The 26,319-nt window shown below is 38.6% G+C and overlaps 1 protein-coding gene across 9 annotated transcripts in view; it reads right to left on the reverse strand.

The window, feature by feature from the left end:
* The window catches only part of ZNF385B (zinc finger protein 385B), a 448,508-nt gene that overhangs the window by 100,142 nt on the left and 322,047 nt on the right, over positions 1-26,319 (reverse strand). The window contains exon 1 of one of the 9 annotated variants that reach the window (XM_042949288.1): positions 21,208-21,299. The exons of 7 other annotated variants lie outside the window; for them this stretch is intronic. The gene's annotated coding sequence lies outside the window, so the exon portion shown is untranslated. Of the gene's footprint in view, positions 1-111; positions 288-21,207; positions 21,300-26,319 lie in introns of those variants that run through there. One more of the 9 variants, XM_042949286.1, reaches the window with a different exon arrangement.

Genomic DNA, 26,319 nt, shown 5'->3' on the forward strand with positions numbered 1-26,319 from the left:
CTGATCCTTTTCTCTTTTTCTGAAATTGATTTTAGCTGTTTTACATTTTTGTCACATACTTCATGAAAAAGTTCCCTGAGGTGTAAATGCTGATCAGCCAGCAATGCTTACCTTCGTTTTTAAGATTACAGTCCACGTTCACTCCTGCATTCAAGCACTGTACGAAGTATTACATTGAGAGATAAATAATTCCATCATTTCAACCTGGTGCTTCTGTGAAATGTGGTGCTAGGAAACAGCCGACAGGCAGTGCGTCTGAACAAATCATACGTCCTGTAATTGCCGCTTAGCTCTAATTACTATTGAGGATAGTGTTTGCAACTTGATTCCAGGGAGAGGGCAGACTACCTTCTGACGACACTGAACCAAATATATCCTAAAAGACTGACAATTACTTTCTTTCATGTAATTTTTCTGAGTAGCTCCCAGGTACTCGGCTACTCAGAAACTACCACTCAGCCATAGTAAAAATGAAATCAGATCATCTGACACTCACCTCTCCTTCCCAACAAAGCACTGCAACTCTCTCAAAATATTTATTTATTATACCAATTTGGAATTTATGGTGTCACTTAGACTTAAAGGGATTGTTGTTGTTTTTTCTTTTCTGGGTGGGCAACTAAATCTTTCTTTTAAAATTGCTTTTTATTTGAAAAAGGAGTATGTTCTCAAAATATGAACTTCATTTTTATTCTGTTAGTCCAGAATAATTTATCTGCATACCATTAGGCCTCAATAATTTCTTTCCTTGCCTGTACATTTTTAGGTTTTAAATAAAGATTCACAGCATATAATTAAAAAAGACTAAAGCAGGTAACAATTTGATGTTGATAACATTAATAGGGATATTTATGCTTTTCAATGTCAAAAACCTAATTTCAATCATGTGGGAGAATTTTCATGGTGAAATTAGCAGTTGTATAGGCTTGGAACTAAAAGGATACATTATGTACTCATATGTCTAATTTCACTCTTCATCTAGTGGCATCTGATCATGTGATCATAATAAGCTTCTGTTACGTCCGTGTTATGCAGTATGGCTATGACTTACTGGTTATTTTGCTTATGCTAGGCTGATTGTCATTGATATTGATGAGTTTGCTTAGTGGGCATTTGACTGAATGAAAGAAACTTGAAATGATTGATCTTTTAAATGTCAGGAAGGATTTTGCACCTTTGGTTGTGCAACTTAGCACATTTGCCAACCACAGCCAACACTTTAGTGACGTACAAAGCAAACTGCACCCATTCAAATCCAGAGATCTGATATATCTGCTTATGTCAGATTTGCATGGTAGCCATCAGGGACAGGTAAACCTAAGGAAATAATTAGATGCAGCAATCAAAATGATAGTTATAAAACCAGCTCTTAGAATTAGTGCATATCTCCAAGCCCCATGATCTCAGTTGTTATGAATAAAACAAAATAGCATTCTAAATGGAACATAGTATGCCAGCTCTATACTTATTTCTCCCCAAACAGCAATTGTGCACTTCTTGCTCACATAATATTTAGTTGTTCATGATTAAAATAAACTTATAGTCACTGCTGTGGTTTTCACTTTAATTTTTAATTTTAATTTTTATTTATTTAAAAAAAATTTTTTTAATGTTTATTTATTTTTGAAAGAGAGTGAGAGAGTGGGGCAGGGGTAGTGAGAGAGGGAGACACAGAATCGGAAGCAGGCTCCAGGCTCTGAGCTGTCAGTACAGAGGCGATGCATGGCTTGAACTCATGAACTGCGAGGTCATGACCTGAACCCAAGTTGGACGCTCAACCGACTGAGCCACCCAGGCACCCCTAATTTTTTATTTTTAAAAATCTACACCTAAATTAAAAAATCTAGACCTCTCCTAAGAAAACTCTGTGTTCAGTAGGTATTATGTTGTTACCTCCTTAGAAGTATTTTTCTTTCATGGAGCCAGGCAAATAATTCCATTCTTTTTTGCCTGCCCTTAAATCATGCCTGATTCCTGGAGTATTTTCCAGAACATTTCTAGGTCTGACATACTAGTCCATACTCAAACTCCCAAACCTTTATGTGTACCTCCCATAGGTCCTTCGTTTTCTTTAGTAGCATACCAAGTGCGGTCCCCAAACCAAAAGCGTCAGCATCACCTGAGAAGCAAAGCAAAGCAAATTTCCAGGCTCCATCCCAGAATTATAAATGCTGAGAGTGGCACTCAGAAATCTGTGTTGTTGTTGTTGTTGTTTTTTAAGCTTATTTATTTATTTTGAGAGAAGGGGAAAAGGTGGGGGCAGAGAAAGAAGGAGAGAAAGAATCCCAGTCTCCTCGCTCACAGCATGGAGTCGAATGCAGGACTTGATCTCACGAACCGCAAGATTATGACCTGAGCCAAAATCGAGAGTAGGATGCTTCACTGACTGAGCCACCCAGATGCCCCTCAGAAATCTGTGTTTTAACCAGCCCTCCAGGTGATGTGAAACACACTGATCATTGTGAGCCACTGGTCCATGGTGCATGCATATATGTACTAAAAGCGGTAGGAGAACGTGATAGAGAACTTAAGCTTCTATGGGAAAGCTAAAGGCCTTAGCAGAGAGGTGGCATTTAAGTGGTGATCTAAAGGGGGTGACAAGAGTCTGAATGACTCTCAAGGAGTCACCAGACATCTCTTACTTGGCTAACCCATCACATATGCCCTTGAGTTAGTGCAGCCCCACAGATTACAAAATTTAACTCCATAAGTTACCATCGTTCTTCAGTCAAGTCATTTCATTCTTAAAGAAAACAAAGAAAACTTCCCTTATTTCTGTTAGCCTTTTAGTCTACCAGCCATTCTCTCATTTCCCTTAACTTCAGTTCCTTTTAGCATAGCCTACTTCCTTCTTCACTTTTTTTTTACTATCCTTTTCACTTCATAAATCTGGCTTCTGATTTCCCCATCTTAATAAAACTATGGTTTTGAAGTCCTTTATCAGTCCTCCTTGACCTCTGTGTACCATTGGTAGAATACGCTCCTATATCTAAACACCTCTTTTCCAAGATCAACTTTTGTATTTCTGAACACCTGCTGGACTCCTCGCACCTGTATTATCCCCTTGGCATCTCAAGTTCAACTTGTACAAAATTAAACTAGTCACACCAGCTCCCCTCCATCACCAGAAGGGACATTCTTCCTCTGGTGGTCTTTATTTCACTGCCCTGGACCATGAGTTTTCTGGTTATATAGACTCTAAAACTTAAAGAATGGTATTTAACTTTACCCTCTTCCTTGCCCCTAAATCAAGTTAGTTATCTTTAGGACACCTTTCACCTCCTTCCCCTTTTCATACCTATTACCATTACCGTCATTTAGATCCTCATTGGCTGCTTACTACTAGAATTCTTTAATCACAGTATTCCCCCCGTGGTTAAGTGAATTCTTGGGAAGGACAGCTCAAATCAATCATTTGCCTATTCAAATGTCTTCCATTGTTCCCCTTAGTGAGTTACAGGCTCTGAAATCCAATACTGTACACCTGTTCAAATCTCTACTCTGCTACTTACCAGCTGGGCAACATTAAATGAATTAATTGACTTGTTAAGCCTGTTTTCTCAGCTGACAAGTAGGAATAAAAACACCAATCATATCTCATAAGGAGACCTGAAGGAACTAGTGCATGTAAATTCTTAGTAGCGCATACAGCACATTGAAGGATTTAGCAAATGATAGGCATTACCATCACCATCACCAAAACCATCACCAGAGTATACAATTACAACATCTCAGTTCAGCATCCCTCATTGTTCTTAACTGAAAACTTTCTAAGATATGCTAAACTGAACTATTTCTCAAGGGCAAGGACAAAATGTTTTTCTTTCTGTCTCTGGCTTCTTGGTGCCCTACACCTAGTAAGTAGTTGCTCTAGAAATGTCTACTGCATGAAGCACTGGTTGGTCTTATATATATATACTTTCTTAGTTCTATCACTTTGCTTAGGCTTCCCAGGATGCCCTTGCCTTTCTGTCCTTTCTCATTCTACCCTCAAGTAGCATTTTATTTTATTTTATTTTATTTTATTTTATTTTATTTTATTTTATTTTTTATTAAAAAAATTTTAATGTTTATTCATTTTGAGAGACAGAGAGAACAGAGTGCAAGTGGGGATGGGGCAGAGAGAGAGGGAGACACAGAATCTGAAGCAGGCTCCAGGCTCTGATCTGTCAGCACACAGCCTGATCCGGGGCTCAAACTCAGGAGCCGTGAGATCATGACCTAAGCCTAAGTCGCAGGCTTAATCAACTGAGCAACCCAGGCACCCCTCAAGTGGCATTTAAAATGCCACCTCTTCTAGGAAGTCTTTCTACTTCCATCAGAATAAAGTATCTCGTTCTCCTTTGAACCTGTGATACATTTCACTAATATGTCCTTTACAGTATTTAAGTCATTCTATTGTGTATCCTTTCCCCCAAGAAGCTATAAGGACTTCCGGGTTAGGGACAAACATGATGTGCTGCTTTTGCCTAGGGACTTGCCAAGAGAAAGCACTCAACAAATGTACCGAATGAATGAATGAGGTAAGAGGAATGACATGTACACTCTTACATGAACTGTGCTGCTGCATACTACCTGATTAAAGGTTTTCTTTCCCCTTGGTAATTATGATGGTCTTCAAAGAGGAAACATGGTGAAATATACAGAAACAAGTTTTAGAGGGCCCCTTATAAATGGGGTGTTTTCTTAACCTTGGGTTTAAAGTTATTCTAGAACCTAGAAGCATTTTTCACATAAATAAAGTCCTAAACGTTCACTGGATTCCTGGAATAGTGCTCCAAAGCTAATTAACCCACCAGACAGGTGTAGTAGCTAGAACATTACATTAGCAAGAGCACCTCAATGCCAACATTACTACAAGGGGTCAGGAAAAGGAGTCAATATTCTATGAGTGCTTATGAAGTGCTCAAACTCCTTTATAAAACGTAACACCATGAATTTTGTTTTCTTCTTCATATTTTAAGGCATACTCCAAAAGTTATAACCAGAAGCCAATTTTTTTGTGTGTATTCAGATGATTACTTTTCATTGCCAGGATGAATGTGCTCTGGTTAAAGAATCAATTTGTAACTGTCGATTATAAATGGTAAATTTAGAAAATGAAAGTCTTCTATAAAGTCAATATGTTTAAATTTTCAGAAATCAGAAATTATTTTCTTCTTTAATTACAATTCTAAATTTCAGCTTCTTTGTCTTCATTTTGGATTAATTTGAAATTGATTGTGGCCCCCGATACTCTAGCTTCAGTTCCTTTGCCCACATCCCCTGACAAATACATGATGGCCTGTTAACAAACTTTTAATTACATTCATTAGGGGAGTCTGTTATTTTAAAGTAACTCTTCAGTGAGTAAATAATCCCTTTTTAATGGAAAAATGATTGCCTTTCCAATTATCTGAATTGCAATTTTGGATTTTCACAAATTTATTTAAAGTAGGCAAGGCTATAAACAAGACATTATTATCAACAAAGAAGACATATTTTCACTGTTACTTTTGCTCCCTTCCCCCCCACCCAGTAGTGAGCTAGACATCATGATAAACTGAGAACTGGGGTCCTTGGTCCTTGAGAAGGTGACTAATTGCAGAACAAAAATAATATATCTGAAACACTTAGAGAATAATACAAAGACACATACAATTTAGTGTGAATCATAGGCCCAGGGAAAGAAGTAGTACAGGAGAGGATACAACCTCACAAGGGCAGGGATATGTCTTTTGTTCACTAATGTATCCTAAACACTAGGAACTGTGCCTTATACATATTGTGAGCTCAAAAAACAACTGCTCCACCAAAAGGAGAGAGAAGTGAGTTAGAATGGCTGGAGAAGTTTCACTGTGAGGGCAGGACTTAAGTAAGACCTTAAAATACATGATTCCTTGGTTTCTCCTTTGGCTCACCACCTATTTCCGGACTATTACCAAGTCCTGGTTGTACTCCCAGCACATATTACAAATCTTTCTGGTTCTCTCCATGTCACTGCCACCTCCTAGTCCAAGCCATCAGCATCTATCTGGACCACAGCTAATGGCTCTGAATGGATCTTTCTGGGAACATTTATGTTCCCTTATACTTGGTCTCCTCACAGCAGATAAACAAACTTTAAAAATACAAATCTTATCGTGTTATTCCAGTGCATAATGGCTTCCCACCACACTTTGCATAAAATCTTTCCTTACCATGGCCTACATTTGCCACATGATTAAGCCTCTGCTTACTTACATAACCCCACCTTGTATCACCTCCACTTGCCCACCCTTCCTCCTTCCAAGACCCAAGCTTCTTTTCTCTTTCTTGAACATGTCAAATTCACTCTTATCTCAAGGCTTTTGCCTTTCTTGTTCCCTTTCTTGTTTTGGGAATTCTCATCCCCAAATTCAGTTGTGTTTCAGCTGAGGTCTTCAGGAAGGTGTTTCCTCTATTACATGGTTCTGTTTTATTTACGCCATCCACTTATTTGTTTCTAAAATTATTTTGTTTTACTCGTTTACTTGTTCATTGTCTCCTCTTACTAGAGTATAATCTCCATGACAGAAGCAGCTATATTCTAGGTGTTTTATTCCTGGCTTCTGGAACAGATTTTGAATGAATGAATGACTATAATTCCCCAGCCTTTACAAGTATGAAGATACTTTTTATGCATCAAATGATTTGAAGGACTCCCCAGATATTGTTATTCTTTTCTTTCCCCTGAGTATTCACTGATTATATACAGTGCTGATATGAAGTCAGGAACATTTAAAACAAAGGTATATCATTATCACAGGGCTGACATATATTTGGCAAGAGTATGATATATGAGACGTGGTATTTATTCAATCTACCAAGTATTTGGTGCACATTTCCATTTATAGGTACATGAGGATCCTTTGCCTACAGATGTTATGGGATCACTGACTGATACGCAGACAAAACAAGAGAACAGAAGCCATTCTAGTTAGCGCTTTCTGAATACAGAGATACAAAGAAACTCAGGTAAAGCCTTATTCTGAACGAAGGACAAACCAACTTCTTTTTTGAACCCTCTAACACCCACTGTAGGGTTTATTAGTCATCTTCACACATTTGTGTAACAGTGGCTAAAACATAATGTTTATTATATGCCAACACTTTTCTAAGCACATTATGCACGTATTAATTCACCCGATCTTCACATTAACACAGCAAGGGAGGAACTTACTATTACTGACATTTTGTAGATGAGAAAACAGGGCACACAAAGACTAAGTACCTTGCTCAAGACCACAAAGCAGGTAAGGGGCAGAGTTGGCGTTCAAACCCGTATTGTCTGGTCCGAGAGTCCCTACTTTGACCACTATGCTATGCTGCCTTGCTGATATAAAAAGAAGGCACTGTCTTCACGCTAGGCAGAGAATGCCTTGCATCATACATAGCATATAAGAAAAATTACATATCAAATGTCAGCTACTTCTAAATATGCATGTTTTACTCCTAAACATTTCCAAGCAGTTGTTTTTCTCATTACTGCCACATAAAGGTCTGAAATGCTTAGCAGCAAGTGACTTCATGAAGCAGTTCTATATCATGTGGGAAATCATGAGGATAATCTAAATCAAATACCAAATCTCACTGTGCCTTTAATATCACTGTGAAAACAGCATGCTTTTCTAGGACACACTGTGAAGTCTGAGGTGATAAGATAGCATATCCTAAAATTACTTGAAACCAAAAATGGATTTGTGATTGTTATTTCCAACTCACCAAGAATGTTCTTGTTTTGACAGGTTAGAACATGGGGATACAGACCTCACCTTGATATATAAGGTCTTAAAGTGTACAAACCTCAGTGATTTCTGCACAGTATTTGGTCAGGCTGTTTACAAAGAAAGTTCAATATTAGCTTATAGAACCAAGACAGAATTCCAAGAAGACTCAGCTTGTTTTGTCATTCACATAAGGCCCTTTGTTTGTTCTCCTCCATCTATTCTCTCCTTTTTAAAGAGATTAATTAGTTACCTTGCAAAATATGAATGAATCAAGGAGGAGTGGTGTCTACTGGGCATAGCACATGTTATGCAACATGACCCTTATGTAATAAATCTTTTGGAAAGCAGGTCTTCTTTTCCCCGTGAGACCTGTCTTCACTTTTCTCATGTGAGACTTGGCAAATGGGACATTCTGAGTCTGACAGGCCACTTCTGTGCTCCTCAGCTGACAACTATTTTACACAGATGTCAGCTGAAACCCTTACTGGGGCACGTAGAGGATCAGAACTTTTGAATCACATCCAGCAAACAGAATCCATCATCCCTCAGCTCTCTGCCTGCCGCATCCCATCCCAACAGCAGCTTAGCACCCCTACAAGTAAGTCAGCCCAGCTCCAGTGAAACAGCACACACCATGGGCAAGGGATCATGTGATGGTCAACATGAAGTTGGCTTAGGGCGTTCCTCTGTGAGAAGTTCTCTAAGGAAGAGAAATCTCTGAAGTTCTGTGATTATCTTTTATAAAGATTTAGGAGCTTGAGAAGAGATGTGAAGGAATTTAGGGCTTTTTCTTGTGTCGTAGTCGCTTTAGAGTCAGAGTCCAATTCAAATTTTGCTTCCACTATTTATTAACTAAAGATGTCACTTTGGCGAGTTACTATCTGAACCTCATTTTTCTCAACAGAAATACCTACCTTTTTTAGGTTTGCAAGTAGAAGAACATCATAACACATGTAAAATGCTTAGCACAGTGTCTGGCACAGAGTATGCCTTCAATAAATGTTAATTCTCTCTTTCTCTAAAACTGAAAAGGGCCAGGTGTTTGGAGGTCTGCATTTAGAAATGACTCCAGTATCCTCGGCACATTCCATTTTCGTTGGCTTTGTTTTTGCTTTATGTTTTTGTTTTGGGTTCTTAAATTAGGATCCATGGACTCCCCCTCTCCAAGAATTCTATGCAAATATTTGCAACCATGCTCATTTTTGGGGAAAGTGGAATCAGATGTAACCAATTTTCAAAGGATTCTATGATTCACAGAGATTTTTAATCTTAATAGTTGTTTCTTAATAGTTCCAGGCAAAGAATATCTTTTTGTAAATCAAATTTGATTTTTAATGTACTAGAAGAACCAGTGAGCAAAGGAACTCTACAACGAATCTTTCTGTAAAGCAAATACTTGCCTCATAAACTGCATATTTAATCCAAACTTTTCCAGTTTTTAAGAAAGATTTAGAATTTCAATATAAGGTTTGCTTAAAATAGGACTCCTAGTGATATTATATGCATAGCAGGAACTTCCACTAACAATTTACAATGTAGCCTGGGGTCAAGTTCAGGTATAATGTAAACTGAAAAAGAAAGAACTCCAAAAAGTCCCTGCTCTTAACTGGGCAGAATTTTAGTTATCCTCTGCTCCAAAGACCTCATTTTACGGATGAAGAAATTGAGGTTCTCAGAGGTTACATGACTTGCCCAAGGTCATTGCAATAGTTACCGACAATAAGGAATAACAGCTGTAAGAATAATGACAGTGATTATAATGATGATGACAGCACTATGATCTGTTGAGCATTTACTTGAGCTAAGCCTTTTAAAGACTTTAACCTCATGTACTTCAGCTATAACCCTAGAGGAAGATTTTATTACCTCCACCCATCAGATGAAGAACTCTGCCCAGGGCTCCACAGCCAGTAAATGGACAACTCAGAACTCGAACCAACTCAAAACTCAGAATCTGTTTTCGCTGGAAAGACTGTGTTTTTAGCTGCTTCCCAGAATAGAACAGAACAGAGAGTCTTGAAGTAGACTGGTCTTGAAGTAGAAACAAGAGGTTAGTTAGGAAAGATGTTATCTACAACCTTCAAGGTATATTCATGTATTTGAATGGGTTTTTAAAAAATACATTATTAGACAGTTCTTGATAATGCTACACCCTCACAGATACATACTTGGAATACACCAGGAGTATAAGCTCCAGAATAAATCCAGGTCAACTGCTTGCAATATCATCCTTAGACACAACCCTCTCTGACCAGGCCTCTCCCCAGACTGTAGACCAAGGGGATTGGTCCACATGGTGTCTACCCTCTCCTCCCCCCACTTCTAAGCCACATTCTGGGTATCTGGGATTCCATATGTTCATCCTCAAATGGCCCTGGAACTACTTCCAGGACCTACATAGGTTTCTTCTAGACCTCTCTCCCTTGAGGCAGATAATACCTATGTGGGACCAGAATGGCTGTTTTCCATAGGTAGAGCTTGGCAGCCGGGATTGGGGGGTCCATACTCCTACAGTATAGGACTGGGCCAGGATTAAAAAAAAAAAAAAAAAAGAGAGTGGGACAGGAGCCACTTTGTGCTTCCCTGTTCTGGCACAGAACTCTGACATGTCTGGGAATTCTAAAATAAAACCTGGCCTTCTCAGGTTTTTATGAATATATATTTGTCAGGATAGAAGGATGAAATATACTTTGTTTAGCAGCTTAGTGCCTTGATTTTTAAACTTTATAATAGTTTATAATAGGTAAACATGGGCATCAATTTTTATCCTTGTCTCGGACCTTGCATACAATGGGACAGGACAGGGCAGGCCTGCCTGCTTTTCTACTTGCCAGTGCTGTTCTTTCTCAGCCTTCCTGGTCCTTGGATCCCTTTGATATGGCTCCATATCTGCTTTGGTACCTATTTTCCTCATTCTACTTTTACTGATGAAAAACTTTTACTGTTTGGTATGAAATCCATCTATCCAAACATCATCTGACATTTAATGATGGCTGATTATAAGCCACACACTGTACTCGGTGCTATGCATGTAACAATGGATGAGAAACCCTCAGTTAGTCCCTGCCATTGTGGAGCTAACTGCCTGTGACAGGTCCACTTGAAAATAGAGGCATTTAAAAGAGAGCATGACAAGTGTGATGATAGGAGTAATACTGGCTATACTAAGGGAGCTCTTTCATGGGTGTCCAGTTAGGTTTTTTTGAAAAAGTAAGGGACTAAACTGAAAACCTGGAGTAGGATTCAGCTAGGCAAAAGTTAGGAATGAAGTAGAAGAGGAGGAGCTGGTTCCATGTATGTTTTAAGTAGAGGGAAGTACACATGAGGCCACGCCTTCAGCTAGAGCAGGCATGGTGCCCTGAACTGAAAGAATTTCAGTCTTGACCAATGTATGTCTCCGGGGTGAGAAATGTTCCTGGAGAGGTAAACTTGAACAAGACCAATGCAGGTCTTATAAGTCATGTTAATGTGTTCAGACTTGACCTAAAGTTGAAGGGGAGTCAAGGGCAGATTTTAGACAAGGGCCTGACATGATGAGATTTCTTTGTTAGGAACATCAGTGGTTGAAACATGGGTTACGTGTATGTGCAAGAGGAGCTGGTGGGGAAAGGGTGGGAGGGAGGAGCAGGGCTGATGGTGCTGAGTCCAAGTAGGAGGCATTATAGCAACCTAGGTGAGAGATGATCTTAGCATAAATTGAGGGTTAGGCTGCAGTGAGAAGATTGGCCAAAGGGGTAGAATCAATAGGACACAATAAATGTTTGGACATGGGGCTAACATCCAATGGACTAAATAAAGCAAAGCTCCCAACCTGGGTAGATGGAGGGATCAGTCACAGAGAAGGAAAGCAGATGAAGGTGAAAGCTTGAAGGGAAACTTGGTTTCTGAGCGATGACCTCAGCACCACTCCAACTCAATGGCTTTTGATTTTCATCTTTCTACGCCACACACTAGGACTGAGAGTCTAGGGCCTAAGTGCTAGACTTTGGGGGCCTCCTCTTCCCACTGTGCCCTGCTTGTTTTCTACCATCAGGAGGAAGGGTGGATAAGCAATAGCCATGAAAAGGGGAATCCTTAGATGAGGCTCTCATTTTTCATTCATCTGTAAAATACCATCATTTGTTTAAAACACTTTGCTATCATAAAAGTTACCAGGACTATTCAAAAAATGACAATGGGTCAGAATTTTCAGTTATATTTGATTTTGGGGTATCTCAAATACTACAGCAAAGTTCAGATTTAGTCATTACGGCAAAATTTGCTCTCGGGTATTTGATGTTAACCTAATAAATGTTGATCCTTTAAAGATGAAGAAAGTTATGTACAGAATGGCTAGTACATATCCTTCCCTACCATCTTCTCAGACTTTACACACGCATTTCATAGTACATTGATTACAGAAATCAATCCTTATCCATATATCTGAGTTAAAGTCTCTTCTGAATCTCTAAGAATTTCACATGGGCTATTAATACCAGAAGGAACATTTTAAGTAATAACACTTAGTTTTGGATAAAAGGAATAATGTAATTTTTATTTTTTATTTTGCCATACTATACATCAACTGATATGCTATCAATCCTTTATGGAATTAGCAGCAACCAGGAAAAAGTAAAAACAAAAACAAACAAGCAAACAAACAAAAAGACACTAAAGGATGGGTTCAGTTTTTGAAAACAAACTTTTCAAAAGTAAATGTGTCATTTTGCTCAATATTGATGAACATTGTCTGAATTATTTATTAGCTGTATTATATGCAGTACAGTTGGGTCTTTAAAAAATAATATAAAATTTAGGTGAAAAGCCAAATTTAAGAAAGTTACTTTTGAACTTCTTAACAATTGTGCTATGTGAATTTTTAAAGTTAAAAAAATAGAAATCGATGCTATGTGAGGAAAAAAAGAAAAGTGGATGATAAAGCTTTCAAGGGCTCTATCAATATTTTAAGCAAGCTTAGAGGAAAAAGTCAAGTTGTTGCATCAGAATTACCAAGGTTACTCATATCTAATGCCTGTGCGGCTTTGGATAAAATTCTTTATTTCTTTATATCTTAGTTTTTTTTCATAAATAAAAGAAGCAGAATCAAAAGGAATTCACCAAAATGCCATAGGAAATAAGGCTTATAGCGAGTTTTGACATTTGCTTGATAAAAAGTATAGTATTATTAGATCCGTCTTACTTTATCTTTACACAGACCCGTATACCTGTGAACCAAAAGGAATGATTTTTTAAAATCACTTCTTTACTATGATGATCTTTAAGACTGATAACAAAATCTTTCCCTAGGAAGAATGGGCAAGTAAAACTTAACACAATGAGAATGCCTCAGTAGAAGTACTACTCATGCCTAGATTAAGGGGTTTGAATCCTACATGTGAACTGCATTTTGCAGGGGGGAAACATATCTAAACCACCATCTATCCAGGGAACAACAGAACTGCATGATTCTGTGGATAAAATACAGACCAGAACTGATATGAATCACACAGGCAGCACTGTCCTACTCAGAACACTGTACAAGAAAATAAACTTTTCTGTTTATCCTTCTCAAAATTGTTAGGAGTTCTCTTAATGCAAACAACAAAGTAGAAAGTCCATGGAAGTGGAATCTAAACTATTTCTGTTTGGCTCTGAGCAAGGTATTTATCTATTACATCCAGAACAAGGAGCAGAGTGGACTAAAAAATATCCCCGAGTAAACAATGGTGAAATCTGCCGGGTAACCACAAAAATAATGACTATTGAAACACTCACATTATAGTCAAATTAATTGTAGCTCCTTACAGGAAAAGACCATTAAAAGCCACAAAGCCTATAAACAAACTAGATGGAAGTGACGTTAAAAGAGCCTAATCCAATGTCATACTTGCACACAGAGGAAATTGTATTCTTCACATGGCATAAATCATTAACATAAGTACAGAAACAATGGTGGACCACCTAACATCTTCCCTCGTGGTTCAGAAGAGTCGTGTGAGAGGGACTGTGAAGACGCCAGGTTGAGGAGGCAAGGCTAATGAGAAAGAAGTGGGTTTGCTTGCTGCTTCCCTTGCTGTCTGCCTCCTTCCTTCTTGAACTTCTCTTTAGCCATGCCTCCTGAGATATGTCTCTCCAGGTCCTCCTCTGCCCTCTCTGACCAAGTTGCTCTGTCCCTGTAAGGCCTGCTCTTCCTCTTCTGTGTATGTTGATGTTTGGGTTTCATCACTGGTTTTCTGTGGTCCTCTACACGCTCTCCCTGGATGACCCCTGCTTCTCAGGGCATTGTCTCTGCAAAGGACTGCTACACAGAGCCCTGCTTCTGCCCCAAGCTTCAGCTTTGTATATCCTGGTTGCCAGCTGGATGCCCCGTAACCATGTCTAGAACCAAACTTATTTGGGCTGAAAGATTTTACTCTGAAATGTGAGAGAATGAAGTTACTCATCCTAAAGGAATATCCTGAGATAATAAAAGATATATTTAGAAGAGGAAGAGAGCCAGTGCCAAAGACTGAGAAAGAAAGAACATTAACCATACTTCTTATAAATCTTCAGTGTGCAAGAATTACATATTTTAACAATATTTTTAACCATCTGAGTACAATTAAATTTAACATTATTTGAACTTTAGGTTCAAATGAAGGGTGGCCCTTTGTTCTGTTGGATTTGTTTTCGCCCCTCACCAAATGTTACAACCAGACTGAGAAACAGAAGTAGGAATGCTGTTTATTTGGAATTCTCCTTGGCCTCTAAGCATTGCTCTTTTCCCTTGCAAAGTGGAGAAGCTTTCAAAGGCCACTCTGAGTGAAGCTCCATGTGGGGGCTGATTCCACCCCCTGTTCACTGCAGAATGCTCAACTCAGAGGAGGAATATGGGGGTGGGGGAAGGAAAGCAAAAGGGAGGAAAGAACGAACAATTAACATTTTTCTCTCTCTACTAAAATTTGTATGTAAAGAAAAAGTGGTGGGGCACCTGGGTGGCTCAGTCGGTCTAGCGTCCCACTTCAGCTCTGGGCATGATCTTGCAGTTTGTGAGTTCAAGCCCCACGAACCCTGCATGGGGCTCTGTGCTGACAGCTCGGAGCCTGGAGCCTGCTTCAGATTCTGTGTTTCCCTCTCTCTCTGCCCCTCCCCAGCTTGTGCTGTCTCTCAAAAATGAATAAATGTTAAAAAAAATTAAAAAAAAAGTGGTAACTAATTATGCCAAAATGTTTTGGTGTTATCAGAAAAGTCTTTTAAAGGAGAGGTGCCCATGCTTTTAGATTATGTTCTCACCTAATGCTAATACAATACCCACAAAATATTTGAAAAATTTAAAGTTCTAGAAGATCTTAGTTGAAAACCTGTTAGAATTTATCCATGGGTTCATTTTTTAAAGCAAAAGTGGAAAGAAATTTAAATTCTAATATGTTTTCAGAAAAACTTGAAATTGATTCTTCCCTTAGACAACTCTTCTCCTAGTATTCTTTAAATTAAATGATGGCAACTACCATAACACAGGCCTCCTACCTTTCCTTTTTTTCTCACAGCCACACAGCCACACAAACACCAGGTCTGACATATTTAGTCTTCCAATATGTCTCAAATTCATCCCTGTGACTGACCACTGCCCTACTTCAGATCCTCACCTTTTCCCATCATTACTGGTCTCCTTCACTCCACATTTATTCTCCTTGGCTCCACCTCTAAGGCTGCTGCTAGAACAAATTGCCAAAAATCTAAACTGATCCACACAAATCTTCCACTTAAATCCTTTTTTTTTTCATTCTATTTCATTTCATCTACTCAAAAAACCTCTGCTGAGGACCAGGACCTGTGTGTCAGATAAATGTACCATGTTGGGAACATGGAATGAACAAGACCAGCAGGGTCTCCATGCCCATGGAACTTTGCCTTCATCATCAAACTTACACTCATGTGGCTAACATGGCCTTCCAAGATGAGACCCCTAACTACCATGTGAGTTTCTCTTCTCACCATCCCTGTTTCAAACACTGCATTAGCGACACACATCTGTTTATAGCTACCTGTATACGTCATGCAATTTCTCACCTCTGATTTTTCTCCTACTGACCCTTTTCTCTCCTCCCCCACTTCATCTGCTTATTTCTATGCATTTTTTTTTAAGAGAGGAAGCCTCTCTTTGACTAACTCAGACTGGGTAAAGTATTCCTCCACTGTGTTCCCATCATATCTACATTCCATATCACCATACTTAATACACTTTATTCTAAATATTCTAAATATCTAAATATTATATGTATATATATACACACACACACATACACACACACTTTATTTTAGGTATGTCTAGTTACACACACACACACACACACACACACTTTATTTTAGGTATGTCTAGTTCTAGGCAAATATTTATTTAACAACTACCAAACATAATGACTCAAATATTCTATAACAATTTTAGAGAAAATTGGTGGCAAAGAGATGCTGTGATTACACGGAGTTATAATTCAGGGAAGAGGGCAGGAGGCAGGAGATGTTTGGATCCCAGTTCTAATTCTATATCCATGATAGGCTTAAAAATTCAGGCAGTTCAACAAATATAGAGTAAGTTCAACTGACTATCTTGTTCTAGTAATCTCTGCTCACTAGTATGTTTGCCTTCCTGATTGAGGTATTAATAATTAAGTGTGTTGTGATAAAGCCTGGTCCTTTTGCTAGTGGAGAGGGTTTGAGGAAAAGCTCTTAACAGATGGCTTCAAGCATTCTTCACATGAGAATATAGAATCCAGGAGAAAACTGTATATAAAAATACACTGAGGCAGTAAAGAGTAATCATTACCTACAACGATTACCTACAAATGACATGGAGGAGAAGCCCTATTAACATTGGGTTACTAGCGTAAAACCTAAGACTTTCTTTGAGGCCTTCAGAATACTCCATGAGACAAAAAGCAGACTACGCAGGCCCAGTTGGATTGAAGAGATCTTGTTTTTTAAGGTCAATATTAGTGGGGAAGTAAGCCAAAGCTGCCTTCTCAGATGAGATCTTGGAATAATTTCTTTTTTCCATTTTAAGCTACTTCTGGTTCTCATTAGAGTAGATAATATAAAGTTGATTATATATCAGATATAAAAAATCTCATAGTGAAACAAAGTTTCTCTAATAACAAGTGCCAAAAGTATACATGTACATCCTTTCCATCTGTAAGACAATTTACTATAATTCTCTAATTATGCAGAGCTGGTATCTTCTTTAAATAGAAACTTTGCCTGTGTATATCAGTATATTTCTAGTAGAAAATGTGGCAACTAGACCTGTGCTCTTTTATAACTACTGATCTTGAGGGAAAAAATCAGGTTAATTTAAGGGTTTATTAAAACCTTGTAAGTTGTATAACTTCTTACTAGAAAAAAATAATAATTGTTTTTTAACAAAAGTTTGGATCATTATGTTTCAGTGTTTTTAGTAAATTACTAAGATGAATACTACTTCTGCCCACAGTAAGATAAAACAATGAATAAAATAATTGCTTTTTGGGCTGTAGTGACTGTCTTTGTTTAAGAAACAAAAAAAGTGCACACGCACTCACACCTGCACGCGCACACAACACACACACACACACACACACACACACACACACACACACACACCAAATAATTGGTGGCCGTGAACGGATGTTAGTATGCTTCTGTGAGTTTCTTGGGCTGATTTTGTAACCCTGATAATGTTTTTAAACTGATATATGTCTATTAAGAAATTATTAATTTTTGGGGGGCAACTGGGTGGTTCAGTTGGTTAAGTGTCCAACTTTGGCTCTGGTCATGATCTCGTGGTTCGTGAGTTCGAGCCCCGCATCCAGCTCTGTGCTGACAGCTCAGACCCTGGAGCCTGCTTTAGTTTCTGTGTTTTCCTCTCTCTATGCTCCTGCTCCACTTTGTGCATTCTCTCTTCCTCTCAAAAATGAATAAACATTAAAACATTAAAAAAATAAATTATTAATTTTTTTCTGTTTTGACAATTACTCATTATTTAATTACATGTTTATATGGTATTGCTGTTGGCTAGATACCTTAGACATTACTTTCTTTAACTAGTTACAGTACTCTGAATATGGGATGTGTGTGTGTGCATGTGTGTGTGTGCATGTGTGTGTCTGGGTATGTGTCCATATGTACATGGATAAAACTCTTCATACATGTTCGTATTTATGTGTTGCACATTTAAGTATCATAGACTCACTTATTAGTTCAAATACATTCATGCATTCATTCAAATATTTCTTATGCATCTATCATGAGCCAGGTCCTGTGTTTATCCTGAGTGAGACATGATCCTTGTTCTCCAGAATCTACTAGGGAAAACAAAAGAAACATATGGGACAAAGGTAGTGAATGAGTTCTATACAAGGTAATGTGTAACTCTCCTTTCTGAGTACATATTACAACTTAAACCATATATTAAAACTGTAACAGGTATAACAAAGCAAACTGTCATAGCATAGTCATCTTCCCTTCTCAAATCAAAACCATCAGAGGGTATGTGTCAGTGTCTGTCCATATGAGTAGTCACACTGAGACCATTATGAGGCATAAAAAGAAAATAATTTTATGCTACCAGATACCTTACTCATCCATATATTCATAGTTGCTTTGCCCAGATGCTGAGAACTATTTAGGGTCAACTCAAGTCATTAGTATTATTAATTTCCAATCAAGACAGTTCAGAATTTACTAACCCATGTACTTAGTGGGAAGTAGTTCCTTTACGTTTCAAAGTCACTAGACCGTGTTCCTGAAGGCTGAAAGTCACATTGGCCTTTCATTGTTTGTTCAGCAAATCAGAGTTAATGACATTTACAATGCTAATGCACTTTGCTCCAAAGTATCTTAACTCCAGGTTTGGCACAGTTTCTCCTACCTGAGAAAAGCTTATTTGACCTCTCGCATGAAACTTTAACCAGAACTAATGATCTGAATAAGAACATTCCCTTACTCACTCGTATATCCACAATCACATGTACATATTAAATCTAGAAATGTATGAAATTCTGTAATTAACTATTCCATTTGAGAATCAGGATTAATGTGCAAGACAAATTAAGGTATGTATTATTAATTTATCCCCACATACACATTAGATTACCCGACAAATCTGGGCACAGTAGTGGCAGACTACTTCCCAGTCGTTATGGTTGACATAGCTTATGTGACAATCACCTCTTATGTTAGACTTTTAGAATCAGACTCATAGGAAAATATGTATTTTGGTAGAAATTATTTCCTAGATAATTTGGAGAACTGCAAATAACTGTACTTTTCTGTATACCAAATTTCAAGCAGCTAAAGCTTTGCTTCTTTAATGTTCTTTTAATCACAATTATTAGCATATGTTGAGTGTTATTGGCTTACTGGTATGAAATGAAAAAACAAGAATTCCAAACTCAGTTTACTTTATTAGTGAGCATGTAATGACCTCAAACCAAAGTCAGATAAAAAATCCCATTGGCTTGCTTAAAGTGTAACTGGTAGAGTTTAAAATATCTGCTAATTATTAACTGTGTTAATCTGTTGCTTGACCAGGCAAGAATGAATATACACACACAGAGATAGATATTCAGGTGACAGTTAAGGTGCTCATATCTCATATTATGAATTTTATAACACTTATAAGCTTGTGTACAATAGTCTACATAATTTGAATAATATTTTATCTTCAAGTCCAAAAAATGTATAAATTTGGTTTGACAGTTAAACTCAATGCAATAGGATTTGATATGTGCTTAAAAAATAATAACCAACAATTTTGAACAATTTTCTGTGCAGTGGGTGTTATGCTAAATAATTTCTATGCATTACATAATTTACTTTTCATTAGAAACCTGTGAGGTGTACTCTAATTTTCAAGTCACAGAGAAGATTGAGAAATTTTAGAGAGTTAAGTAATTTTCCCACTTACTGTTAATAAGCGACAAAACTTAGATTGAAACCAAACTTCAGTGACTCCAGAGCCAAACTCCAGCTCATATATGGTCTGCTATAGATTAGAAATTGGAAGGCCTGGAATGAAGTCTCAGTGGCAATCAATTTTCTAATATATAAAATAGAGCCAATAATATATCCCAACCATCCCTCCAGAGTTACCATGAGGATTCAAGAGATAATGTAGGCAAGAAAACTGTAGAGTGCTCTACAAATAACACTTTATTACATTGTAATACCTTAACATTTTACAATCCCCAAGGCATTTTGTGGGGCCAAACGATGACATTAAACCAAATATTTCACTCGAGAAAGAGACTTTAGGAAGCCACCAGAGCAATTTTTTACTGTAGCAGCTTTTAAGTAGGTTGCCCAGGGTGGCACAGGGCAATCAGAAAAAACATTCACCCTTTGTGGGTACCATGATAAATGAAAGGGGGGGGGTCAGTTCTGAGGGTTGAATGTTTTTATTCTCCAAAAATTCATATGTTGAAGACCTAACCTCCAAAGTGAATATGGATTGGAGGTAGGGCATGATAGTTACAGTGATAGTTAAATAAGGTCATAAGGGTGGGGCCCTAATCCAATAGGGCTGATAACCTTACAAGAAGGGGAAGAGATACCAGAGTACTCTCTCTCTGCCATGTGAGGACACAGAGAGGAGGCAACTACCTACAAACCAGGAAGAAAGTTCTCACCAGAAACTGACTTGGCAAGAACTTTTACATTGGACTTCCCAGTCTCCAGGACTGAGAGAAATAAATATTTGTTGTTTAGGGGACCTGGTCTATGATATTTTGCTATGGCAGCCCAAGCCAACCAGTATAACCAGTATCATGTTCACCCCTCATGTTACCAATGTCACCAAAAAGCAGGGCCATCTGAGTCCTGTCCAGCTGCCAGCTGGATGGCCGTGTGGCCTGTTAGATCACATGAGGGGCTGAAAACCTACAGTTAGGACCCATGGAATGTAAAAATGTCCTAGGCAGGCTTAGCATAAATGGGGCTCAGTATAAACTGCTTTGCCTAGAATAAAACTGTCCAAGTTCAGCAGATTATACTAAATATCCTCAGGAAAACAATCAAACCAAACCAGTAGAAAAATGAAAAAATTTCCAAAGATGCAGTCCCATGTCTGTAAATATAAATTATTGCCAAAAGCTTGAAACTGACTCCATGAAAAGAGTAAACAGTGGAAAAATTCTGATGAACAAAATTACAACTGAGCAAACAAAGGAATTTCTACATTAAAAATGACTAGCATAGTTCACTTTGCATCTTCCCCTTTTCACCAGAGCACAGCTACTTCTAAATTAATCTACCAGAGTTTCCTCAGCTAGAAGGGTAGTGAGCTGAAGCCATTAAATATAAAAACAAGTACACATTGAATTATTACTTCTGCAGCTTATTTTCCTTAGGATGATATAAACCTCATTTCTTGGGAGTTGTGTTTTAGTTTACAAGAAGATAGGCAAGTTTTCAAATGTAAACACAGCTTCCCAGGAGGATCTATCCTAAAATCTAAGTAATGCATAGTTGAGAAAATGTTTCCACTTACCTTCTCCTTTCACACTAATCACCTTCCAGATGATTTAAAGAAAATATCATTTGGTGAGCATTCATTCCATGTGAGGCACTATTCCAGGTGCTGAAGGAAGGCTCTGCTAGTTTTCTTGCTACTCTCCATGATACCTGAAGTATTAGTTTAGCAAACTGCTTCCCAGATAAAGAAAACATTTCCCAGGTTCCCTTGCAGCTAGCTGGGGCCACATGACTAAGTTCTGGCCAATGAGATAGGAGTTGAAGTGATAACTTCCGGGTCATTCCCTTAGAAAGAAAGGTATGTTTCCTCTAGCTTTCCTCCCTCTGGTGGCCTGGAATGTGGAAGTGGTGGAGACTTGAGCATGCAATAAAAGGAATGCAGATCAGAGACGGCTAAGCAACAGGATGGAGGCTTCCCCAAAAGCCTTTATACCATTTCTGGGTTGTTAGATGAGGCAGAAACAAGCATTTGCCTTGAGAAAACCACTGTGTCCTTGGGCTGTTGTTACAGCAATCTATCCTGTATTTTCATTAATAGAGGACTGCATATATCTTGTGAGGTACGACTATCCCAGTTTTAACAGGGAATTAAGGTTTAGAGGGATTGAAGAACTTTTTTATAATCACACAGGTGGTAAGTGGTAAGGCTGGGATTTTAATCAAGTGCCTTTCCCATTAGTTCTTTTTTATACTAATAGAGAGAAAATTACTAATTTATAGAAGATTAGTGTTGTGCAGCTTTCTAATCCCTGATCTATTAATCTGATAGGATTATAAAAAGGTTTTGGTTTCCTTGAATTAGAATCAGTGCTACAAACCCCTTTATTTCTAATAAAGTGTCTGACAGTTACCAACTCCTCCAGGACCTACCCCTCAAAAAATGTTCCATTAGAAAAATTATAGACAAAAAGTATGCTGATTCTCCTGGACTATGAGGTAGAGGACTAGTAAGAATGCTCTAACAATTTACAAAATAATATACTGAAAAATCACAATAACTCAGAAACAGATCAGAGGTTTTTCTGGTATGCATTTTCTTTCCTGATGTTACCCTTATGTTAACACATAAATTCATTCTCAGAAGGAACCATATGTGCATTCATTCAACTTTTAACAACTTTTAACAACATTTACTGAGTGCCTAGTCTATGTCAGGTACTTCTTTAGACACTGGGGAAACAGCAGGAAACAAACTAGACAAAGGTGGAGATTGTTCTCAAATGTATCAATTGTAGGTAATGTCCTACACAAATGAACATAACAGGCTTTCGATGTGTGCCAGTAATTCATATTTTTTAAAATAAACATTTTTGGAGTAGTTTTATTTTTTTATTTTATTTTATTTAATGTTTATTTATTTTTGAGACACACACACACACACACACACACACACACACAGAGTGCCTAGTGCCGCTGGGGGAGGGGCAGAGAGAGAGGGAGACACAGAATCTGAAGCAGGCTCCAGGCTCTGAGCTGTCAGCACAGAGCCCGACCTGGGGCTCGAACTCACCAACTGTGAGATCATGACCTGAGCTGAATGAAGTTGGACACTTAACCGACTGAGCCACCCAGGCGCCCCTATTTTTTAAATTTTTTATTGTTTTGAAGTTTATTTGGGAGAGACAGAGTGTGCGTGCATGTGAGCTAGGCAGGGACCAAGAGAGAAGGCGAGCAGAGTGTGGGTGCATGGGAGCTAGGCAGGGACCGAGAGAGGAGAGAGAATTCCAAGCAGGCTCTGCATTGTTAGTGCTGAGCCTGACACAGGGCTTGATCCCATGAACCTTAAGATGATGACCTGAGCCAAAATCAGAGTCAGATGCTTAACTGACTGAGCCACTGAGGTGCCACATTTTGGAATACTTTTAAAATTTATGGAAAAATTATAAAGATGATACAGAGAGTTCCCATATACTCCTCACCCAGTTTCCTCTAATGTGCCTCTTATAGTTTTTGTTTGTTTGTTTTTCCTTGGTTGTGTATGTGTGTGTGTGTGTTTAAACTAATGTCCTTCCTCTGTCCAAGGTCCAATCTCAGACTAGCACATCACATTTATGCCTCAAGCTTCCTTAGTCTCCTCTAGTCTGTGACAGTTTCTCAGTTGTTCCTTTGTTATCATGGCCTTGACAAGTTTGAGGAGGTATTTTATGAATGTCCCTCAATTTGGGGTTGTCTAATTTTTTTTTCATAATTGAATTGGAGTTTGGGTTTTTTTTTTCTTTTTAAAGAATATCACAAAGGTAAAGTGCCCTTTTCATCACTTCAAACCAATGATAAATGGGATAAATGATAGCAATATGACTTATCACTAGTCATGTTAACCCTGATCTAAGGATTCCTGATTTTGTTTATGGAAAAATTTTGGGTGTGCTTTTTGCTACCAGGAGGAGCTCCATTTCTGTAAGTCTGTATTAAAATATAGTAAATTTATTTGGGAACACACACACACACAACATACACACATGCACATGACTTAGAGGTAATAAAATAACGTTAGGTATAGAAAGGTAAAATGAATTCTTAAGTGCTACATTTCTGTCATTTGTTTGTTTGTTTATTTAATGTTTATTTTTGAAAGAGGAAGAGCATGGGGGAGGGCCAGAGAGAGGGGGGTGGGACAGAGGATCCAAAGTGGGCTCTGCACTGACAGCAGAGAGCCCGATGTGGGGACTGAAGTCACAAACCCCAAGATCATGACCTGAGACAAAGTTGGATGCTTAACTGACTGAACCACCCAGGGGCCCCTCTGTCCTTTATATTCAAGATACTAGGTGTTAAACAATTTACACATAAGCACTCTTACTGTGTCAGAATGTATTTTGGGGGTACCTGCGTGGCTCAGTGGGTTAAGTGTCTGACTTTGGCTCAGGTCATGATCTCATGGTTTGTGAGTCCAAGCCCCACACTGGGCTCTGCGCTGACAGTGCAAAACCTGCTTCGAATTCTGACTCACCCTCTCTATGCCCCTCCCCCACTCACACTTTCTCTCTGTCTTTCTCAAAATAAATAAACTTAAAATAAAAGAATGTATTCTGTTTTCTCTTTAAAAGAGACAGATCATCACCATCCTCACTCTGTCCTCTAATCTGCTGCTTGGCACACAGCATTGGTGACTGGTACTCTAGCATGCATTTTGAATATCAGGGCCATACTTTAGCATTGGTAAGTATTAAGCTAAAAGGAGCCTGGATTCCTTAAACATCATACAAACCCTGGATTGCAGACCTCCAGACTTATTTTCTGGGGGAAAAAATAAACTATCTGTTTAAGCAATGATTATCAGGGCTCTGTTTCTGAGTCGAATGCAATTCTTAATAGAGGTAGCTTGGAGAAGAGGCAGAGGGATGTCAGATTTATTGAGAGCACTATGTACCATGTACTTTATATGATTTAGTTCATGTCATTATCAAAACAAAACAAAGTTGAAAAAATTAAAGATCAATGGCAATAAAACTCATGTTTAGGTTTACAAAGCTCAGTATTAGAACAAAACCAGAATTTAACTTTCTTTTAATGTTTACTTTTTTCTGAGAGACGGGGGCGGGAGGGGAAGAGAGAGAGGGAGACACAGAATCCCCAGCAGGCCCCAAGGTCTGAGCTGTCAGAACAGACCCTGATGCGGAGCTTGAACCCACGAACTGTGAGATCATGACCTGAGCTGAAGTCGGATGCTTAACCGACTGAGCCACCGAGGTGCCCCAGAATGAAACCAGAATTTAAATCAAACCATGTTTTCTCATCACAGCATGCTAAAATGTCTTGTTTATCATATGTGCCCAGACCTTTGTTGATTACTAGCAATGGGTATAAACACATATATTGTTTTAATTCACTCACCAATAAAAGACATTTAAATAAATAAAGTGACATATACTTAAATACACAACAAAACAGAAACACGCATCCATAGTTTGAATCTTCCCACTTCTCTCCATGATCAACATCTCAAAGAGTAGAAGTGGCATCAGGGTGACTTCAGGAGTGACACATCAAACTTATTGTCCTCAGCCTACATATAACTATAGATTTTTTTTCTGGGCTAGAATGGGAAGCCATTCAAACCATCCATCCATCTACTCACCTATTTATGCACTCATACAGGGCATCTACTATGCTGAACAACCTGTTACTTCCTACATATATAACGTTGAATAAGACACAGTCCATGTTCTCCAAAAGCTTATAATTTAATGAGAGAAACGGAAAAAGAAATATGGAATTAGAACAGAATAAAGTTTTTCAAGTTCAGCACTAATGACATTTTGTACGGGATGATTTTTTGTTGTGGGCATCTATGCACTGGAGGATAGTTAGCACCATCCCTAGCCTCTACTTACTGCATATTAGTAGCACCCCAATCCTTTGTTATAACCAGAAGTGTCTCCAGACACTTTCACATGTCACATGTCACTTGTCAAATGTCCTTTGCGGGGCAAAGCACCTTTCTATCTCCTATGTCTTCCCCTCCCCCACACCTTATTGAGAACTACTACAAAAGAGTAAAAGCCACCATAAAACTTCAAAATATGGTCACCTACAACAGAGGTCTGGGCCAGAAAAGTTTTCTGGAGAAAGTAAATCCTTAACAGCGGCTTGAAATTTCAGTAAAATGCAGCCAGATGAAGTAAATGACTGTATGTGTTTTTATATGTATCAAGAAGGCCTTCTAAGCATGTGCACAGACTCAGAGTTTATAATGAGTGCAAGACATCTGGCAGAATAAAGGTAGTTGAGCATGTTTGGAATGGGGAGGTGTGCAGTAGAGGGAGTTATGAAAAGTTGTACATGCCCACAGAGGAATACAGGGGTCTAGTTGTCACAAGATGAGACTGTAATCAGAAAAGGCAAACATTTGGGGGAAGAAGGAATTCAGCGTTGGATGTGTTGAATTTGAGTTGCCTGAGGGACAAGGAGGCGAAGGTGTCCAATAGAAAGTTAAATTTTCGGGGCGCCTGGGTGGCTCAGTCGGTTGGGCGTCCGACTTCGGCTCAGGTTATGATCTCGCGGTCTGTGGGTTCGAGCCCCGCATCGGGCTCTGTGCTGACAGCTCAGAGCCTGGAGCCTGCTTTGGATTCTGTGTCTCCCTCTCTCTCTGACCCTCCCCCATTCATGCTCTGTCTCTCTCTGTCTC

This window comes from Panthera leo, chromosome C1 (assembly GCF_018350215.1).
Source record: "Panthera leo isolate Ple1 chromosome C1, P.leo_Ple1_pat1.1, whole genome shotgun sequence".
NCBI lineage: Eukaryota > Metazoa > Chordata > Mammalia > Carnivora > Felidae > Panthera > Panthera leo.